The sequence below is a fragment of the Schistocerca cancellata genome, chromosome 2 (genome assembly GCF_023864275.1).
Source record: "Schistocerca cancellata isolate TAMUIC-IGC-003103 chromosome 2, iqSchCanc2.1, whole genome shotgun sequence".
Classification (NCBI taxonomy): Eukaryota; Metazoa; Arthropoda; class Insecta; order Orthoptera; family Acrididae; genus Schistocerca; species Schistocerca cancellata.
Genome location: NC_064627.1, coordinates 636555240 through 636577275, shown reverse-complemented (window position 1 = coordinate 636577275; position 22036 = coordinate 636555240). Strand labels below are relative to the sequence as shown.

At 42.1% G+C, this 22036-nt stretch overlaps 1 protein-coding gene and 1 non-coding gene across 3 annotated transcripts in view; one reads left to right on the top strand and one right to left on the bottom strand.

Annotated features, from left to right (window-relative positions):
- The window catches only part of LOC126162306 (neuromodulin), a 942653-nt gene that overhangs the window by 610999 nt on the left and 309618 nt on the right, over positions 1 to 22036 (top strand). The gene's annotated exons all lie outside the window — the stretch shown is intronic.
- Positions 20938 to 21012, bottom strand: Trnas-cga (transfer RNA serine (anticodon CGA)). The gene has a single exon. It is a non-coding gene; the product is annotated as a tRNA-Ser (tRNA).

The window sequence follows — 22036 nt, the reverse complement described above, 5'->3', positions numbered from 1 at the left end:
TTGGCGGGCTAAAATGGCGATATAATATTTGTCTTCCTATCCGCGAATTATGAAATGTGCGAGCATAAGGGTTGTGAGAATTTAATATACGCAAGTTCGGCTCGGTGCTGGAGGCGTGCTTGGGCAGACAAAGTGCTCAAGGCGACCGCTCGTGACAAGCGGGAAATCCGAGTTCGAATCCTGGGACGGCACAAATTTTCATGTGTCACAAACAGCTGACTCCAATGCACACTTATAGAATACGCATCTATTCCGTATTATTTACCACAGCCGTCATGTGATGGGGTTACTTTTTCCTGGAGACGTGTTGAATCTCAAGTTTATTTTTGATCAGGATAGAAACAGAGATACAGTATTTCCCTATTATGTACAAAGCTGGGCTGCTATTACAATACCAGAAAGCCCTGGCAATACTGGTGATTTAAGAAGGAGAAAATCAAGATGTGAACTGAAGTTTCATATTGGAACAGGGTAGTCCGTACAGCTGTGACAGCCACCATGCCATTTTGCTGTAGTGGGTCTGCCTACTAAGCAGAAGACCTGGGTTCAAGTCCTGGCCTAGGCACGAATTTTAATTCATTCCTTCAGCTTCTATCATTCTCAAATGCAGAAGCTGTAATCTTCAGTGACAATGTCTGTTTCTTCAGACATGCACACATGTCTCAAGGGCGTCGTCTTGTGAGGATGCAGACACTGTAAGGACGCAGAAATTGTAACCATTAATAACGCACTACATTTCTAATTTTTCAAGTGTAGCCCTAAATTGTCATTTCTATATTGCTAGTGAATGCAATTAATTTTTTTTCCAAATCTTCTACCGTGATACCTGTATAACCCTCAAACTTCGTCCTGATAGGATATGTAAGATTTTGAACAATATTTGGACAACTGCGATATGTGCTGCCACGAATAACGTGTGTTCGCTGACTGGACTTCACATTGTTGAGTTTAAAATACCTGTATCTTTGTTATCAAACTTATTCACTGTATCTAGATTGGCTTAGAAACCGAGAAAAGAAGGAGATCTATCGATTGTATCACCTAATTTTAGGTATCCGTATTGACATAATTTAAGTAAATGGAGTTCATCTCTAAGAATGTAAAAATCGTGCCTAATTTCTGAGTATTAAAAGAAATTCGAAAATCTCCAAAGAAACTCGTGAAACCAACTACAATAAGCGGGAAGCACCACAAAGTACGTGCCAAGCACAGTTCCACTTGAACTTGAAAACATCCGATCACAATTCATTAACTCGACCTAACAAATTGCCGATGGTATGATTATGATTCTGCTGCTGTGAACAGTGAATATTACATTGCACTGAGATTCTATTAGTTAGTGTGGACATTAAAAGGAGACGGGGCATTGGTTTCATTATATTTTCCTATTCGTTTTGGAAAAGTCATCAGCATGTTAAGTGACTGGAAAATACACAAGTCACTCCATTAAACATATCAATTTCCCCGTTTATATCACTCCATCCTTCTGTTACTACAAGCCAGCCGCTTCTGCTTCTGCATCTGCATCTACATCTACATCTACATCTACATGGATACTCTGCAAATCACATTTAAGTGACTGGCAGAGGGTTCATTGAACCACCTTCACGATTTTCTATTATTCCAATCTCGTGCAGCGCGCGGAAAGAACGAACACCTATATCTTTTCGTACGAGCTCTGATTTCCCTTATTTTATCATGGTGATCATTTTTCCATATGCAGGTCAGTATCAGCAAAATATTCTCCCATGCGGAGGAGAAAGTTGGTGATTGGAATTTCGTGAGAAGCTTCCGCCGCAACGAAAAACACCATTGTTTTACTGATGTCCACTCCGAATCCTTGTATCATTTCAGTGACTGTCTCTCCCCTATTTTGCGATAATACAAAACGTGCTGCCCTTATTTAAATTTTTTCTACGTACTCTGTCAATCCTATCTGGTAGGGATCCCACACCGCGCAGCAGTATTCTAAAAGAGGACGTACAAGCGTAGTGTAGACAATCTCCTTAGTAGATCTGTTACGTTTTCTAAGTGTCAAGCCAATAAAATGCAGTCTTTGGTTAGCCTTCCCCATAACGTTTTATATGTGTTCCTTTCAATTTAAGTTGTTCCTAATTGTAATTCCTATGTATTTAGTTGAATTTACGGCCTTTAGATTAGATGGTTCAAACGGCTCTGAGCACTATGGGACTTAACATCTGAGGTCATCAGTCCCCTAGAAAAAAGAACTACTTAAACCTAACTAACCTAAGGACATCACACACATCCACGCCCGAGGCAGGATTCGAACCTGCGACCGTAGCGGTCGCGAGATTCCAGACTGAAGCGCCTAGAACCGCTCGGCCATAACGGCCGGCTTTTAGATTAGACTCATTTATCGTGTAACCGAAGTTTAACGAATTCCTGTTAGCACTCATGTGGATGACCTCACACTTTTCGTTATTTAGGGTCAACTGCCACTTTTCGCACCATTCAGATATCTTTTCTAATCGTTTTGCAATTTGTTTTGATCTTCCGATGACTTTATTAGTCGATAAACGACAGCGTCATCTTCAAACAACGTAAGACGGCTGCTCAGATTGCCTCCCAAATCGTTTATGTAGATAAGGAACAGCAAATGGCCTATAACACTACCTTAGGGAACGCCAGAAATCACTTCTGTTTTACTCGATGACTTTCCGTCAATTACTACGAACTGTGACCTCTCTGACAGGAAATTACGAATCCAGTCACATAACAGAAACGATATTCCATAAGCAAGCAATTTCACTACAAGACGCTTGTATGGTACAGTGTCAAAAGCCTTCCGGAAATCCATAAATACAGAATCAATCTGAAATCCATTGTCAATAGCGCTCAACACTTCATGCGAGTAAAAAGCTAGTTGGGTTTCACAAGAACGATGTTTTCTTGTTCCATGTTGAGTGTATGTCAATAGACAGTTTCCATCGAGGTAATTCACAATGTTCGAAGACAATTTATTTCTAAAATCTTGCTGCATATCGACGTCAATGATAAGGGCCTGTAATTTAATGGATTACTCCTACTACCTTTCTTGAATATCGATATGACCTGTGCAATTTTCCAGGCTTTGGGTACGGATCTTTCGTCGATCGAACGGTTGTATATGATTGTTAAGTATGTACTTAATGCATCAGCGTACTCTGAAAGGAACCTGATTGGTATACAGTCTGGGCCAGAAGACTTGTTATTGAGTGATTTAAGTTGCTTCACTACTCCGAGGATATTTACTTCTACGTTACTCATGTTGGCAGCTGTTCTTGATTCGAATTCTGGAATATTTAGTACGTCTTCTTTCGTTAAGGAATTTCGGAAGGCTGTGTTTAGTAACGGTGTTTTGGCAGCACTGTCGTCTAGTATCTCCAATGCTATCGCGCAGAGAAGGTATTGATTGTGCCTTGCTGCTAGCATACTTCACATACGATCAAAATCTCTTTGGATTTTCTGCCAGGTTTCGAGATAAAGTTTCGTTGTGGAAACTATTATAAGCATCCCTCACTGAAGTCCGCGCTAAATTTCGAGCTTCTATAAAAGATCATCAATTTTGGGGATTTTGCGTCTGTTTAAGTTTGGAATGTTTATTTCGTTGTTTATACAACAGAATTCTGATCCGTTTTGTGTACCAATGAGGACCAGCTCCGTAAGTTGTTAATTTATTTGGTATAAATCTCTCAAGTACTGCCGATACTATTTCGTTGAATTCAGGCCACATCTGATCTACATTTATATTATTTTGGTAAACATTTTTGGAAAACAGTGATCAACTACAGTTGACTGCGTAGCAGCGAGGAGAGCTCCGCCTACCATCCTAAGGGAGCCGTGGGTTTGATGATGGTTTTGTAAAAAGAACCGAAACCGGTTACCTATATCATTAAAACATAAATGGTGTGATCAAGACTGAACTTTAGTCAAAATATTACATTTATATTGTTAATTTGTCTTACAGGAAGCACTAGCATCTTTTCACCTGTCCAATGGTTCCTTTTTTTTTTTTTTTTTTTTGCCCTATAGAATTTCAAGACTGTTTGTCGTAGACTACGGCAGACCTTAGAGTGCGTATCGTGCCGTGCGCTGTGCCGAGTGCTTAGCCGTTACCAGAATACCAGTCCGCGTGGGTTCTGTCCTTCCTGTGCACGTCTCTACGTGAGTTCTTTTGCCTTTCACGGGTTTGGCTCCCCGGCTGTTATCGAGCCACGATTTATGCGCACCGAACGTGTTGTCAAACGGCGTTATCACGCCTGTGCAGATACTAAAGAGAGCTGTAGTTGATTTCTTAAAAACTGCGATGAAATCTCTGGACCTTTTTAACTTTTCCGTGTTTAATCTTGTGAACTAAAACTGTAACGAGACGAACTACTATTCTTTACACTCGTCTGTCCGTGTTGTAATCCTCAGCAATACAAGTGGTGTAATTATGAGAACACTAACAGATTAAAAAAATCGCTCAAACTTAAACTGTATAACTGCATTTTTTTACTAACGTTGCAAAATAATTAGAAAACCAAAACTGTAAACTAAATAAGCTACCCTGTAAAACTACGTATTGCGAAGGAGTGAGCAGTGCTAAAATGCGTGACGTCGTAATACACGACTCGCAAATCTAACACACAAATTAACAGAATAAAAATGTTCTATAAAATTACTAATCGAGTTTTAAAAGAATAAACTACCAAAATGTTTCTATGAAGATACACTGTGAATTGACGTACATAATCCGACTGAACAAAATTCTGAAAAAAGAATGATGCACACGCAAATGTAACATTTCACTGTGGAAATAGAACTGTGTGCATGTGAAGTGAAATCTGAACTGAATTTGCCCAAACTGAACCGATAACGAATTTCAAAGAGCAAAGCTAACTGTATGATCTAATTGTAATATAAATGCAATATAAAACAGGCTCTAACCATTTTTATTGGCTTACCTGTGGCAACGGACACTCGGTACTGCTCGAATTAATGAACATAACATATTCAGCGCAGCAGCATCCAAGCTAAATAGGAAAGAAAAGCCTTGCGCAGTATAACGCAATGACGTGCAACTATTCCAAGCACCTTATGAGTCAGTCTTACTGTGTTCCGCAGAGTGCAGTGCGGCGAGACATATAACCTGCGAATACGAACATTCTTTCGTGATGAGATGGTGATGGAATCTGAATTTGCTAAATGACAAAATAATTCATCCTTTAAAAATGATATTATGAAAACTGATAGTCATTCATTACGATGATCTTTATAAAAACTATCCTTTATAATAAAAATTTCTCTGAACTGATTACTGGAAATGGTAAAGGGGTGGTCACATCTGAGTGCAAGCCATGTGAATTAAAGACTTTAATTATTCTCATCTGCACAACGAAGCCAACTAACCAAACAAATAAAGAGAAATTCCAATAAAACCTTCCGTTATTCACTCACATCATAACTACGCCAAGCAAGCGATACAGCAACAGCTGTACCTGGACATCATCGCTTCCGAAATTACTCTTCACCAAACCATAATTCAGCATTGCCTCTCTGCTGTATAAGCTATTTCTGGATCGCAGTAGTGGAGCCAACACCCGACTCTTTCAGTAGCTTCTCTTAGAATGCTTACTGCAACGATGACACTACTGACAAGCAAAGAACATAGTGCTTGCACTCAGAACCCCTATGGCGTAACATATCGACTATCAAAAACCTCTGTCTGGAAAATATTCAGGATACGTATGAAATATGACCCACCGCATGAAAATAGAGCTTACATCGCTTTTCGTGAATACCAAAAATAAGCTAGAAACCTTACACCTTTTCATAAACTCTGTAAGCACCAGTACAGTTAATTTCTGGTTAAAATAACAAGCCAAGGTTATTATACATTCCGTGGAGATCAGAGAGTCGGATTAAATGGCAGTTTACGGTGACGTCGGCAGCCGCCAGTCGCCTGTTGGTGGAGGTCTGTTTGCCAATAATTAAAGGCTACCTCCACTACAGTGGCGCCGTATTCGAGCTTCGCGTTGTAGCCTCTGTGAAAACACTGGCTGAGGTAATTACACTGGACTGGTTATTTGAGTCAAAAACTGTTTTGCTGATTGCCCAATGTAGCAAGCACATAGGGCTCTCCGGAGTAGCAGGTGTTCTCGCTCGCATCCAAATAAAATCGGCTTCATAGCGCCAAACGCTGTTCCTCGCTTCCGAGTGAGCATGGCGGAAGGCGTTGCTTTGACGTTACTGCCTTAAATGAGTTCTGTCTGGGGGCGAATAGCAGTCCACTTTTTAGAATCAGAATGGAAATCCTACGTGATGTTTTCGGATAGGACACTAGTGTAGCGAACGAACGTAGGGCTATGTTCAGTGACAACCAATTTTAACTACTACACTCCGGGAAATGGAAAAAAGAACACATTGACACCGGTGTGTCAGACCCACCATACTTGCTCCGGACACTGCGAGAGGGCTGTACAAGCAATGATCACACGCACGGCACAGCGGACACACCAGGAACCGCGGTGTTGGCCGTCGAATGGCGCTAGCTGCGCAGCATTTGTGCACCGCCGCCGTCAGTGTCAGCCAGTTTGCCGTGGCATACGGAGCTCCATCGCACTCTTTAACACTGGTAGCATGCCGCGACAGCGTGGACGTGAACCGTATGTGCAGTTGACGGACTTTGAGCGAGGGCGTATAGTGGGCATGCGGGAGGCCGGGTGGACGTACCGCCGAATTGCTCAACACGTGGGGCGTGAGGTCTCCACAGTACATCGATGTTGTCGCCAGTGGTCGGCGGAAGGTGCACGTGCCCGTCGACCTGGGACCGGACCGCAGCGACGCACGGATGCACGCCAAGACCGTAGGATCCTACGCAGTGCCGTAGGGGACCGCACCGCCACTTCGCAGCAAATTAGGGACACTGTTGCTCCTGGGGTATCGGCGAGGACCATTCGCAACCGTCTCCATGAAGCTGGGCTACGGTCCCGCACACCGTTAGGCCGTCTTCCGCTCACGCCCCAACATCGTGCAGCCCGCCTCCAGTGGTGTCGCGACAGGCGTGAATGGAGGGACGAATGGAGACGTGTCGTCTTCAGCGATGAGAGTCGCTTCTGCCTTGGTGCCAATGATGGTCGTATGCGTGTTTGGCGCCGTGCAGGTGAGCGCCACAATCAGGACTGCATACGACCGAGGCACACAGGGCCAACACCCGGCATCATGGTGTGGGGAGCGATCTCCTACACTGGCCGTACACCACTGGTGATCGTCGAGGGGACACTGAATAGTGCACGGTACATCCAAACCGTCATCGAACCCATCGTTCTACCATTCCTAGACCGGCAAGGGAACTTGCTGTTCCAATAGGTCAATGCACGTCCGCATGTATCCCGTGCCACCCAACGTGCTCTAGAAGGTGTAAGTCAACTACCCTGGCCAGCAAGATCTCCGGATCTGTCCCCCATTGAGCATGTTTGGGACTGGATGAAGCGTCGTCTCACGCGGTCTGCACGTCCAGCACGAACGCTGGTCCAACTGAGGCGCCAGGTGGAAATGGCATGGCAAGCCGTTCCACAGGACTACATCCAGCATCTCTACGATCGTCTCCATGGGAGAATAGCAGCCTGCATTGCTGCGAAAGGTGGATATACACTGTACTAGTGCCGACATTGTGCATGCTCTTGTGCCTGTGTCTATGTGCCCGTGGTTCTGTCAGTGTGATCATGTGATGTATCTGACCCCAGGAATGTGTCAATAAAGTTTCCCCTTCCTGGGACAATGAATTCACGGTGTTCTTATTTCAATTTCCAGGAGTGTATTTCCCAGTCTGTTATCTTGATTCAGACTTCTTTGTTCTTTTCTTCCGAAGTGAACAACCATCGAAGTTGAATTGTTGATTCAGATAGAAGTGGACGGGGGAGGGAACCGAAAATACCTTTGGACAAGAAACCGATATTCAGCTGAACAGAGATAGGGGACTGCGAGGAAACTAAATCACGAAGTGTGGGAATCGTAGCCAAATATCTCAGTTACTACTCCACATCCATCTACGTTTAGATCTGTACTTCACAAGCCATCTAATGTTATGCAGCGGAGGGTACTTCTGGTACCAGGAGCTGTTTTTAATTTTCATAAATCACTTCAAGTGTCCAGGTTTCGTAACTCCACAATCTTTCACTCAAACACACCTAGAACGAGTATTCCATGTTCTTTCCCAAATACGCTAATGATCCTTTTTTAGTTCCTTTTTAATAAGACAATTAAAATTGGTGACTCGTTGGCAGTCTAAATGGAGTATGTCGGAATCCCGATGTCGGACACTTGCAGCGCCGTAACGTTATCGACTATGAGTAGTAGGTTGTGACTGCTGAGCAGCAATTCACCGAAGTGAGCGAGTATGTTCTCTATGAGTATTCTCTTTCGAGACAAATGCAGTAGAACCACGAAACATAAAACATGATGATACGTCAGTGCTCCTCCAGAGGTGCCAAGTATGTATTACCGTTTCCACTTTCCCTGTTTCCTTTATGCTTTACTTAGACCTTAACGATGGTACATTGTCCTCATGCTCAACCACAGGGATTGTTCAGCACGCGGAATTCCATTATGTCGTGTAGATATTTGTTGCTCAAGGGAACTTCTGAACAATTAAGAAGCTCCCCTGATGAATTATTGATGCAAAATACAAAAGTAAGAAATTTTATTCCATACTGCAGCAAACTACTTGTAATTCATGCTCAACAACGACTGTAAGGTGCAGTTTAGCATCTTAGTAAAACGAGGTCGTCTTCTTTTTACCCCATTCTTCTCTGTGTTTCGAACACCTTATATGTGTAACGTTATCAGTGTCGATGCGTGAGAAACAGCGTTCTGTACCAGAGCTCCGTACAGTCCAGACGACTTGGCCCCATCCGATTTTCATCTGTTTTCAAAACTAAAAGAATAAATTCGAGTACTTTAATAGTCATGAAGAGGTGTAAGCAGAGGTGAGGTTGTAGACCGTCAACAAAGCCAAAATTTCTACAGTGACTATCAAAAAACTGACCTCTCGTTGGAAAAAATATGTTCGTCGCCAGAGTGACTATGTTGAGAGACAGCAAGAATAAGGATGTGAATGTCAACAACGTTTTTTTTTTATTTAAAAAGCTCTAACTGTCAGATTTCCCTCACTTACAGCTCCGTTTGGTCAACTTTATATCCCTGCACGTATACCACCTAATGTGCATCACATGACTGCCAATTCATAACGAAAAGTGAAGTCTGTTATCCAAAGCGAATAGCAACACAAAATGTATAAACGCTGCCATTTTTATACATATGAAAACTTTTCTAGGTAATACGCTACCGTTAATTTTCCTTCGAAGTATTGTGTTGCCATTCCGTAGCGGCAATACACACATCAAAACAAATTTTGCATCACCTCGGTTCCGAGAGTTTCGGAACCTGTACAGAAAATTGGAATAGCGATCAACATAAACATCATCTCTGCACTATTTATTGCTTCTGAAAACCACCATACAGCGAGACCTTCAGAGTTGATGGTCCAGATTGCTGTACCTCTGATACCGAGTAGTACGTCCTCTTGCATTGATGCATGCCTATATTCGTCGTGGCATACTATCCACAAGTTCACTGATTCATTGTTGGTCCAGATTGTCCCATCTCCTCAACAGCGATTCGGCGTAGATCCCTCAGAGTGGTTGGTGGGTCGTCCATAAATAGCCCTTTTCAATCTATCCCAGGCATGTTCGATGTCTGGAGAACATGCTGGCCACTCTAGTCGAGCGATGTCGTTATCCTGAGGGAAGTCATTCACAAGATATGCACCATGGGGGCGCGAAATGTCGTCCATGAAGACGAATGCCTCGCCTATATGCTGTCGATGTTGTTGCACTATCGGTCGGAGGATGGCATTCACGGGTCGTCAAGCCACTACGGCACCTTCCATGACCACGAGCGGCGGAAGTCGGCTGCACATAATGCCATCCAAAAACAGCAGGGTACCTCCACTTTACTACTCGCTAGACAGTGTGTCTAAGGGGTTCAGGATGAACGGGTTGCCTCCAAACACAACTCAGACGATTGTCTGGTTAAAGGCATATGCAACACTCATCAGTGAAGAGAACATGATGCCAATCCTGAGTAGTTCACTCGGCATGTTGTTGGGCCCATCTGTAGCGCGCTGCATGGTATCGTAGCCGCCAAGATGGACCTCGCCATGGACGTCGGGAGTGAAGTTCCGCATCGTGCGGCCTGTTGCGCACAGTTTGAGTCGTAACACGACGTCCTGTGGCTGCACGAAAAGCATTATTCAACACTGTGGCGTTGCTGTCAGGGTTCCTTTGAGCATAATCCGTAGATAGTAGCCCTTGGGCGGCCAGAGCAAGGCATATCATCGACAGTTCCTGTCTCTCTGTACCTCCTCCAAGACTTAACAACATCGCTTTGGTTCACTCAGAGACGCCTGGACACTTACCTTGTTGATAGCCCATCCTGGCACAAAGTAACAATGCGGACGCTATCTAACCGCGGTATTGACCGTCTAGGCACGCTTGAACTACAGATAACACGAGCCGACCATCTCCTTCCTGGTGGAATGACTGGAACTGCCCGGCTGTCGGACCCTCCTCCGACTAATAGGCGCTGTTCATGCAAGGTTGTTTACATCTTTGGGTGGGTTTAGTGGCATCTCTGATCAGTCAAAGAGACTGTGTCTGTGATACAATATCCACAGTCAGCGTCTATCTTCGGGAGTTCTGGGAACCGGGGTGAGGCAAAGCTTTTTCTGATTTTTATATAATGCGCTTTTCTGTACAGCCAGCCACTAGATACTGCTTTAGGATATCGAAACAGGTTGTGAAAGGAAGGAAAAATGTAAATACATAACAGTCTGAGTGGAAAAATGCCACATTAGTGCTCAGAGCCATTTGAACAGCTGCGGTACCGTCAATGAAGAAGGTGGTTATGTAAAAAATGTTCAGATGTGCGTGAAATCTTATAGGACTTAACTACTAAGGTTATCAGTCCCTAAGCTTACACACTACTTAACCTAAATTATCCTAAGAACGAACAAACACACCTACGCCCGAGGGAGGACTCGAACCTCCGCCAGGATCAGCCGCACAGTCCGTGACTGCAGCTCCTTCAGACCGCTCGGCTAATCCCGCGCGGCGAAGGTGGTTATGTATTGGAGGTTAGTCTTACACACCCGTCCGATGAATTTAAGCGATTCATACTGAGCTATATTACCGAACGACTTACTGTCCCTCAAGTTCAGCCTGCGATATTTCTTGTTACGCTGTTCACTGTACTACTTGTACTACTTTCTCTTTCTGTACCGAACGTATACTACGGTAAAGCGTTTTGTTATGCAGCAAAATCATGCCCTTGTTGCATGGATGACAACTGTTGCAACAGCGTATCAACTGATACAGAGTCCTCCTTGTACTCACACGATGACAGTGCTTTGTCACCTACAGAATCCCTTACACTCTTTCCTCTTGTTATTGGTGGGCCCTTCAGGTTCTAACAACCCTACCACAACAAAGGTAAAAAATTAATTATGATTTTAGTGTTTCTCACGCTGCTAAATAGTGCATTTTCGGGCAACAACAAAGTTATATTATGTGGCAGGTATCATTACAGCACAGTTAATAAAGTCATTTCTTGAAATAATGGATAAACTAGGCAATCATCTTTTCGTGTTTCCCACGCTGGTCTCCTTGTGAACTCATGGCTCAATCGTCGAAAATCTAGGTAGTGATGATTCCAAGCTCGGATGCAAAGAGACTTAGGTGTTATTCTGCGATATTCAAAAGTTTTATAGATGTGTTTCATAAACCATTCTTGAAGATTAAACTTTTGCAAGTTAGAACAATGGTGATGTAAAAAAGTAATCATCACACCAAATTTAAGTTACACTTCTTTATTATTACTTTTGTTGCAACATCATTTCACAATATACAACATACTTGAAAATATCTTCCTCACTGTTGAAGTTCACATTTCATAAACTGACTACAATTTGCGTCTTTTCAACATGACGACCAAAACTTGACTCTTTAATAACCGCTTACGCGCCCAAAAATCAGAGTTACAAGTATGTCAAAGATCATAGTGACAAATGAAAGAATACACATAAGAGTAATATCATTGCAATATAAACACATCGATGTATCAAAGTACCTCTACATTAATGAAATCAGATCTGAATGTTGTCACAGAAATATGTTAACTATTTTACAGAAACACAGTAGAATATTGCTGGTATCGAGAGGTTGAGGTGAGGTGCCGTAATGGTTACGTAATTCAAGTATCATTATAAGGTCATCTAAGCACCGCGAAAGAAGGTACTGGTACCGACAACAGATAACGCACTGAAGAAGCGGAAACTCGTTTCTAGGGCGAAAGTTTCCGAGAGATTGATTTGCAAGTGGCGTATCTCATTCTGGAAGAAAGGGCGAAGTTCTTCCGGAGCACCGTTTGGCGCTACTGCGCCGGCGTTCTTAACAGCGGCCTTTAAGAATGCAAAGAAATCTGCCCCCAGGCAGTTCTTTAAAGGATAGTTCAGCGCCTAGATTAACCTTTAGTGTTATTTTATACATTAGCCCGTCAGCGCGCAGTTCTGCAGTATGGCCACTCAAAAACTTTCGGCCCCTGTGGGATCACCGGTCGACATTAAAGGCTGCTCGCTGCAGTAGGGACCCAAGTGGCCCCACGGAATCAATTTCGCGTTACAGCACAAACAAACAGCCACTTCACTGCACTACAAAACTTTTATTGTTGTCGTGACATTATTCCACGCTGTAAAGTTTCTGGAATGCTTAATAGCGCATTAGAGCAGTTGAAGGTGCTATTACTAGAACTGTAAAACTACCGTAGGTTTCTGTAGACTACCATACGTAAGCGTAGACAAAAGTAGTTTTCCTAGTAGTTTTCTTCAGTTACGGTCGTACGCTGGTACCTGTACACTGAGTGAGTTGTATACCTATCTGTCGTTAGTTGGTAATGGTCGCTTTTTTTACATATGCGATTAGTGTCTTACTAGATCGCTCTAGAAACTGGAAGCGATGGACCGTGTAGCGGTGAACCATCCAGAAACTCAGTGAGGATATATAAAGGGCAGGATAACCTACGGAACATTTTTGTTCTACATAGTTATCCTCTTGGTTATTACTGAAGAATAATCAGTATTTGTATCAAAACTGAAATTGTCAATGTTTAACTCAGGTTTTATACGAAAATTGTTGATTTGTAACGTGAAACAGAGGGATACTGTAATAAAGAAAACAATACAGATTTACGATATAGCGCTCGGAAAAGCAATTTCCTCAACAAAAAGGTAAAATAAAAGATGTAAAAACACAAAATATATCATAAATCGCATCAGTACTTAGTCGAACTTATACATAAATTGTTTCTGTTATTCATAAACAACCTTCGCATTTATAAATAACAACAGCAAATTCTTACCTGCTCGCCGTTGTGGCCGAGCGGTTCTAGGCGCTTCAGTCCGGAACCGCGCTGCTGCTACGGTCGCAGGTTCGAATCCTGCCTTGGGAATGGATGTGTGTGATGTCCTTAGGTTAGTTAGGTTGAAGTAGTTGTAAGTCTAGGGGACTGATGACCTCAGATGTTAAGTCCCATAGTGCTCAGTACCATTTGAGCCAATTCTTACCTTTGATCATGTCGACCATTCTACTGAGTATAAAATGTCTCTCCCTCTCTCTCGCTCGCTCTCTCTCTCTCTCTCTCTCCCTCTCTCTCTCTCTCTCTCTCTCTCTCTCTCTCTCTCTCTCTCTCTCTCTCTCTCTCTCTCTCTGTGTGTGTGTGTGTGTGTGTGTGTGTGTGTGTGTGTATGTGTCTGCATGTAAACTATACTTGAATCAGAAGTAATTGCTTTGTTCACGTGAAAGCGCAAAAGTTATGTGATCAATTAATTTTATAACTTATAAAACTTATAAAATGAAATTTATATTGTGTAAAGACTAACACTGCACGATTTGCGGTGCTAATTATAAGCAAAAAAAAACATCAAAACAAATAAAAAAGCGAAGAGAAATCGTCTGCTCTCATTTTTTCTCGTACACATTTATGTTTCTTTCCCTACGAATCTATGAATTCTACCAATACTGCCACTAATCCTACCACTTACTATGTCGTTTATATAGTGTGCCAAAACTACCAAACCGTAGTTTTGGTAGAGTGCAGGTCTAGTTATTAGAAATTTCTTTCTTCTTTAGTGCTTTAAATGTGATATGCCTGCTGCAACAAGGCAAGAAGTTGCTGGTAAACCTTTCGGGATGTGAGGTCGTGGTTCAAGAAACTCTTCTGTTCCTGGCCTTTCGTCCAGGACTGCGCTGCACATCTTCAGAGGCGTTCCTCCGCTAAGTCTTGCCGACTGACTGGTCGGACGTCCGAGATGACATATATACTGCAGGAAAGGGGGGCGTGGAAAGAAACACTGATGAGCTGAGATAATCCTTCCCAAAGATAAAACTTAACTATCAATTGCAATCTTGTCAAAGATGAAATTGTCTAGCGATTCTGCAGAGCTACTGTCCATATGACGCTAAGTTTCATTGCCTCCTCTATTCTGTTAAAAATATCCTTATGCTTATAAATTTCAATGGCTTTTCTACATAGTCGTGGATAATAATTTGAGGTTGTAGATAAAATTTCTGTTTCGGAAAACTTCCTTCGTTGTTTCCTGACTGGAGAGCATGCTCTGCAACAGCTGATTTCTCTATTTTTCCTAGTCGGCACAGACTTTTGTGCTCTTTTAGCCGAGTATTTACGCTCCTCTTGGTAGTTCCCATATAAACTTTACCAACCGTACACGGAATTTTGCATACACCACATGTCGACAGAGGAGGGCGTTTATTCTTCACAGATTGGATTACTTGACTTATTTTCTTTGTTGGTCTAAAGACCAGTCTGAAGTCATGTTTCTGTAAAAGCTTACCTATTTGATCCTTTACATTTTTAATAAAATGTAGAGTAACTGTATTTTTCTGTCGTTGTGGTTCATCCTTGTCCTTCGGTCTTCTGTTCCTTGGTAGCAAAATTCTCTTTACCTCTTTCCCTGAGTAGCCATTTTTCTCGAAGGCTTGCTGCAAATGTTTTATTTCAGCGTCCAGGTGTCGCTTTCGGACGTTCGACCAGTCATTTGGGTTGGGTTGGGTTGATTTGATTTGGGGAGGAGACCAAACTGCAAGGTCCTCGGTCTCATCGGATTAGAGAAGGATGGGAAAGGAAGTCGGTCATGCCTTTTCTAAGGAATCATCCTGGCATTTCCCTGAAGCGATTTAGGGAAATCACGGAAAACGTAAATCAGGATGGCCGGACGCGGGTTTGAACCGTCGTCCTCTCGAATGCGAGTCAATTTTTCTAACCACTCCGCCACCACGCTCGTTCGACCAGTCAGTCGGCAAGACTCAGCGGATAAACTCCTCTGAAGATGTCCTGCGCAGTCCTGAACGAAGCTTCGGGAACAGAAGAGTTTCTTGAACCACGACCTCACATCCCGAAAGGTTTACCACAGCTATGTCATCCGGTTGTGAAAGCCTTCATTCTGTGAAAGCAAGAAGTACCATATCATACCAGATTTCTATCCGTAAGATTGATTTAACATTCATATAGACCTAACCCAAAAAATGCATTAAGGATCATTACTGGCAATTTTTATCCGTTAATTCTACGTGAAATTGTCTGAATGCCATCCTGCGAACGTAGCTTGTCGTCATAATTGATAATGGCGCACTAAGTAGATTGTTACATTCTCTTCATTACAGTCTGACATTTAAGAAAAGCTGAGAGAGACGGTGAATTCTTGAAAGAAGGTAGGAATTCTACTAAAACGCATTTTTTTACAAAAGCAATATGGACGACGTTTCCATTGAAAATTAACGTTCGAATAATTGACTATTCTCTCACCTTCGAGAGAAATTCCATCACGAAATAATGTATCTGAAGGTTGTAGGCAAAGATGAAACGAATAACTATACATATGTATCGAACGGGGAAAAAATTAATTTCCCTTATTTTGGGCCACACGATTCGGAACAAATGATTAGAAAAGGCAAGGGACAACTGCCAAAGTCGGTTTTAAAGGGGAACAGAAAAGGTTTAGACAAATATAGTTCACCATTGTCGTCTATAGCTGTTGAGAACGAGAAAGGCAAAGAAGTAGCCGGATATATAATACTAAGCTCCTGAGAATAGAGATTTTTAATTACGTATAAATTTTGCCTAAGTTGGTCCGTAATATTCTCATACGTAAATATGTCACAGGCGTTTTTTCTGAAATTCATCTCGAGCCAAACTACTTTGCTCTGGCGTATAATTTTACAGTCAAGCACTTCTTCTTTATTCGGTACACATATATTAATTTACCAACTAATTAAAGCAGCAGAGTTATACAACAGAAAAGGAACGGCAGATAGCTTCCCCAGTTAGCTTCTAAACCGCCAACTGCTTGTCAGAAAAACTAAATTAATACCACAGTAAGAGTATTTTTGCGCATAAGAGTCTATGATTTATTGTTTGACGAGTGCATAAGATCATCCATACCACGGAATTTTTCATTGGACAATATTGCTAAGAGTACACCGCATGTCTAACAAACATGTGATGTAACTACATATTCAGAACAGAGAACTACAGGCGTATGAACAAGGTTTTGCTGTTTAGTCACGCACACATCTCTTATCATCAAATGTATTACCCACTCAGAAAACGCGTCAAAATAACAGAAAACAGGTAAAGGCTGCAATGTTAATATTCCGACATAACCGTAGATTTTACGCTGTATATGTGGTAATTACCTTATTCGCCTGGGTGATGGCAGGGGCTGTTATAACTTTCGCTAGGCAAGGAACCGTGAAACGTTCAGAATCAAACGCTTTCATTGCTCAGTTTGCCCGGCTAACAGAGATCGGTCGAAATCCTACTCAAGGCACGCACATTCCCATGTAAATATCCCATACGCGCTCAACAGCATCGGTTTGTAGCAACCTTTTGCTTTCCAAACTGAACATCCTAAAAGTCATTAATAAATGGTAAATCACAACTGATCGTATAATGTGACATGGAAATGTCGAAGTTATTAAGAGTTTGGGTGCATTATGTCGTCATCGAAAAGATTTTCTCACCTGAGAATAGTATCTATTTGGGCTTCTTTTCATTGCATGAAGTGGCTCGGTGGTACAGCAGCCAATGGGTTAGTAATGGCATGTCGCTGTTAACAGTGGACCACACTGGTAACAGATTAAGGACTTTGTAAGAGCGTATGGAAATCTATATTTCTCTCGTTTTTAAGTTACAGACAAAATGCAATACTGTAGTGACTACTTGCATAACATTTGTCCCCAAATATCCCTACATGACCTCAAAATGGTACTCTTAGAAAACTGAACGACAAAATAATTCAGGGCGAAATTCAGCATCTATCAAAGAATATGATAGTTGTTCTTGTCGTTGTTGTGGTCTTCAGTCCAGAGACTAGTTTGGTACAGCTCTCCATATTACCCTATCCTGTGCAAGCTTCTTCATCTCGAAGTACCTACTGCAACCTACATCCTTCGGAATCTGCTTAGTGTATTCATCTCTTGGTCTCCCTCTACGATTTTTACCCTCCACGCTGCCCTCCAATACTAAATTGGCGATTCCTTGATGCCTCAGAACATGTCCTACCAACCAATCCCTTCTTCTAGTCAAGTTGTGCCACAAATTCATCTTCTCCCCAATTCTATTCAGTACTATGGAGTGATAAAATCGGTCGCAGGTTCGAATCCTGCCTCTGGCATGGATATGTGTGATGTCCTTAGGTTAGTTAGGTTTAAGTAGTTCTGAGCTCTAGGGGACTGATGACCTCAAATGTTAAGTCCCATAGTGCTCAGAGCCATTTGAACCACTTGAATGAGAAAGTACAAAGGATTAGCGACTCACCCCGATAGTACCATGGCAGCTATGAGAAAAACTTAGTTAGAATGGGCAACCTAAAAATCTTCGACGCTACCTGCAGAGACGAAACGAAGAATACTGAGCAGAGATACTAAGATCGAAAAGATGCAAAACATTTAAACTTCGGGACCGGTGTGACAACACCAAGACCTCCCTAAAAGTAACAGGTTCTATCGAGTGCCTAATAACTGAAATGATAAACCCTGAATTGGGAGTTAAATGAATGAAGAAACGAAAGACATTCTTAGTGCTCAAATGAAGGATATTGCGCTGAGAAGAATACGTTTAATACCTGTGGTTCCTTTCAGGCTAGAACACAAAAAAACAATAAGCTAACTAGAGTAAAATTTGCAATAGGCAGTTGTGTTGCCGTGTTTAAATATGCAACTAAATGTAACTTTATCTGAACGTTCTTTACCAAGTTACAGCACCATTACATGAGAGGTTATACTGACCTCAATATGTGAAGTTTTTAATGTCTTGTGAAGTACCAAGGAACAACGTTTCCATTTGACTGAGTTCATCGACATTGTGATTTTATGTCTACAAGAAACGAGGCAGTGTCCACAGCATGTTATGAGACGATACACCGTGAGCACTCAGCTCGAAAACTGTACTGTTTTTAAGGAAAGCAGAAATGCGCTGTTACTTGATATATCAAACTAGTATTAACAAAGTTCTCTTTGTGTAGCTCATTCAGTGTAGCACAAAATGTATGAAAATAATAAAAGAGATATTTTACAGAGAAAATGCGTCTAGAAACTTTTGTATGATTCAAAACGGAAGACAGCTTTCGGGAAATGTTCTTTACAAGAGCGTTTCACAATTACGTAACGGACGAGGTACTAAAACAATGAAAACTTCCTGACTAACACAAGAAGTAGCAAACAGAAATTAAGAAAAAGATGATTAGCAGTGTGGCACGAATGATAAATACACAATAAAATAATTTTATTAAACCCAACATTTTTCAGTGATCCACTTTTAGATATCGGCTTTTCGTTTCTTATAACACTTGTCTTTGTGATCCTTCGTAAATAGAAACGACTTTGTAAAAAATCAAATAAAACCCAAGCTTTCTCATAAAGTTCTATTATTTCTAAAATTCTACAAAAGTAACAAGAAAAACATTTTTGTCACAGTGACTACTAAAAGTTTCTATAAATTGATCATGAACCCAGGTAAGAAGATTATGAAAAGAAATATGGTGTACTGAAAGCTAATTATTTATTAATATCATTGCTAGAGTGAGATATAACGGAATCAGCCAAGTAAGCTAAACTGACCTAAAATGTAAACTTTCAAATATCCAGTAATTCCTTAAATTCGCAGTGTGTGCTAACCATTAAGAACTTTGCTTAGCTTCACAAAAGATTATTATGCTACTCAGGACTAAGACTGAAGACAGTTCAGTACAGTGTGACATAAAATAAAAAGCTACGTTGAATATCTTTCTTCACTTTTGTCTCTTGTAACCGAAAGAGAGACAATATATCCACATGCTGACGAACATGACAAAACTCAACTGCCTGTGTTTCTGCCCCCGCACCATTGCGGTGTTCTGAGCTGACTCTGGCATTATTCCAGTATGTTTCTCTCGTGTGTTTCCGAGGAATTACATCCAGCTGCTGCCAAATCCGCAGAGGCGAAAGCGGCAGCAACACGCCCTCAGCCGCAGGGTGCAGCTGACGTTTCGACAACTTCTCAGCCAGGAAGCCGTGCCGCGGCAGAGCTCCAGTTCATGCCTGTGGATCTAAATGAAGTGTACCCAATACGCTGAGCAAGATACCTACATTTACAATAAAAAACATCGCTACGACTCAGTATATTTAAAGCTGACTTTGTTTTATCACAGCCGGGGCAAACTTTCAGCAATAGACCACAGTTCTAAGAGATGAGTTAAGAAGTTTTATGCCAAAACAAACAGGCGACAAGTAGCAGACTGTGGCAACGCTCACCAGGCAGTCTACAAGTGGTCAGGCAAGCCTTGTAGCGTCATATAATGGAGGATTGGTTCAAATGGCTCTGAGCACTATGGGACTCAACTGCTGTGGTCATAAGTCCCCTAGAACTTAGAACTACTTAAACCTAACTAACCTAAGGACAGCACACAACACCCAGCCATCACGAGGCAGAGAAAATCCCTGACCCCGCCGGGAATCGAACCCGGGAACCCGGGCGTAATGGAGGATTAGTGGAGCTCAGTACCACTACCCTTTTTCATACAAATACTTAATTTTAAACCGAGCGAGGTGGCGCAGTGGTTAGCACAATGGACTCGCATTCGGGAGGACTATTTTTCTCCTCTTTTTAATTTAACAATTTCTTTGGCTGGTTGAGTAATCTTTCGTTATTTAATTTACATGTGTTCCTTTACCGGTTCAAACCACGTCCGGCCATCCCAATTTAGGTTTTCCGTGATTTTCCTAAATCGCTTCAGGCAAGTGCCTGGATGGTTCCTTTGAAACTTCCTTCCCCAGCCTTCCCTAACCCGATGGGACCGATGATCTCGCTATTTGGTCTCTCTCCCCCAAATCAATAACCAACCAACTAACTTAATTTTCATATCGTAGTCTGTGTTCATATTTATTCTTTGTATAATAATGTGGAGGTAGCAATAGTTTCGCAAATGTTAAGAACTTACTGGTATGGTGCAGTACAGTACCCTTAATGAAATGCAATAAAGGTCCGTTGATTATGCTCATGAGGTACCGCTACAGCGCTCGGGTTGTAACATATGGCTCTAAAGACAGCACGCAGACTACGGATTCGGGTGTCCTGGTGCTCGGTTCCTATTTGAGCTAGGAACATGTGGTAAAACTTTTGATTTGGCCCAGACCAATGATCATTTGTATAGCCACTCGAACATTTGTCTTACTGTAACTATGTTGAAATATATCAAGCAAGATTTGAACGACAAGTCGGAGCTGGCGGCCAGGCAAATTGTTCGAACATATTAATTCTTCAAACTTCCTGGCAGATTAAAACCGTTTGCCGGACCGAGACTCGAACTCGGGACCTTTGCCTTTCGCGGGCAAGTGCTCTACCAACTGAGCTACCCAAGCACGACTCACGCCCCGTCCTCACAGCTTTACTTCCGCCAGTACCTCGTCTCCTACCTTCCAAACTTTACAGAAGCTCTCCTGGTTCGCAGGTTGGTAGAGCACTTGCCCGCGAAAGGCAAAGGTCCCGAGTTCGAGTCTCGGTCCGGCACACAGTTTTAATCCGCCAGGAAGTTTCATATCAGCGCACACTCCGCTGCAGAGTGAAAATCTCATTCTATATTTATTCTTTCTCGCAAAAGATTTTAATTGGGCTGAAACTAATGCTCAAATGGCTCTGATCACTATGCGACTTAACTTCTGAGGTCATCAGTCGCCTAGAACTTGGAACTAATTAAACCTAACTAACCTAAGGACATCACACACATCCATGCCAGAGGCAGGGTTCGAACCTGCGGTAGTAGCGGTCATGCGGTTCCAGACTGAAGCGCCTAGAACCGTTCGGCCACACCGGCCGGCAAAACTAATGCTCAGCTAATGGCAACATTTGTATGTGCACTGTTCGGATTTTAAGTGCAGAATCCGTCATCATCGTTCGGATTTTACATGAGAAAACAGTCATTTCAACAGTTTGAAAAATCTTGCTTCGGTTGGATTTTACGTGCAAAAAAAAAAAAAACGAGTTTTTCTGGGAGGCTTTTGATGAGCGCTACTTCTATACGAAGGTAAATAAATGGATAACGTCGATAACTTTGTCCGTTGTCGAGATATGATTGTTTAAAGCCCAGCAACATGTAGCACGTAGAATTCGATCTTACGTGAACTGAATGCGCGGGATTGGTTTAAAGAGATTCAAAGAAATAAAAATGGCTTCTTCCGATAAATTGAAAACTCCTTTCATAAATCTAGCTTCATTCGGTGTTTACTTTCAAAAACACGTTTTTGTGAGTTTTTGTTTCCTTTTTTTTTAAAAAATTACGGATATGAAAGAAAGATTCAAGGATGGATCCAAAGTTCAAGGTGAAAGGATATCTGCGATAAGATTCGCTGATGACATTGTTATGGTTAGTGGAAGTGAAAAAGAACCT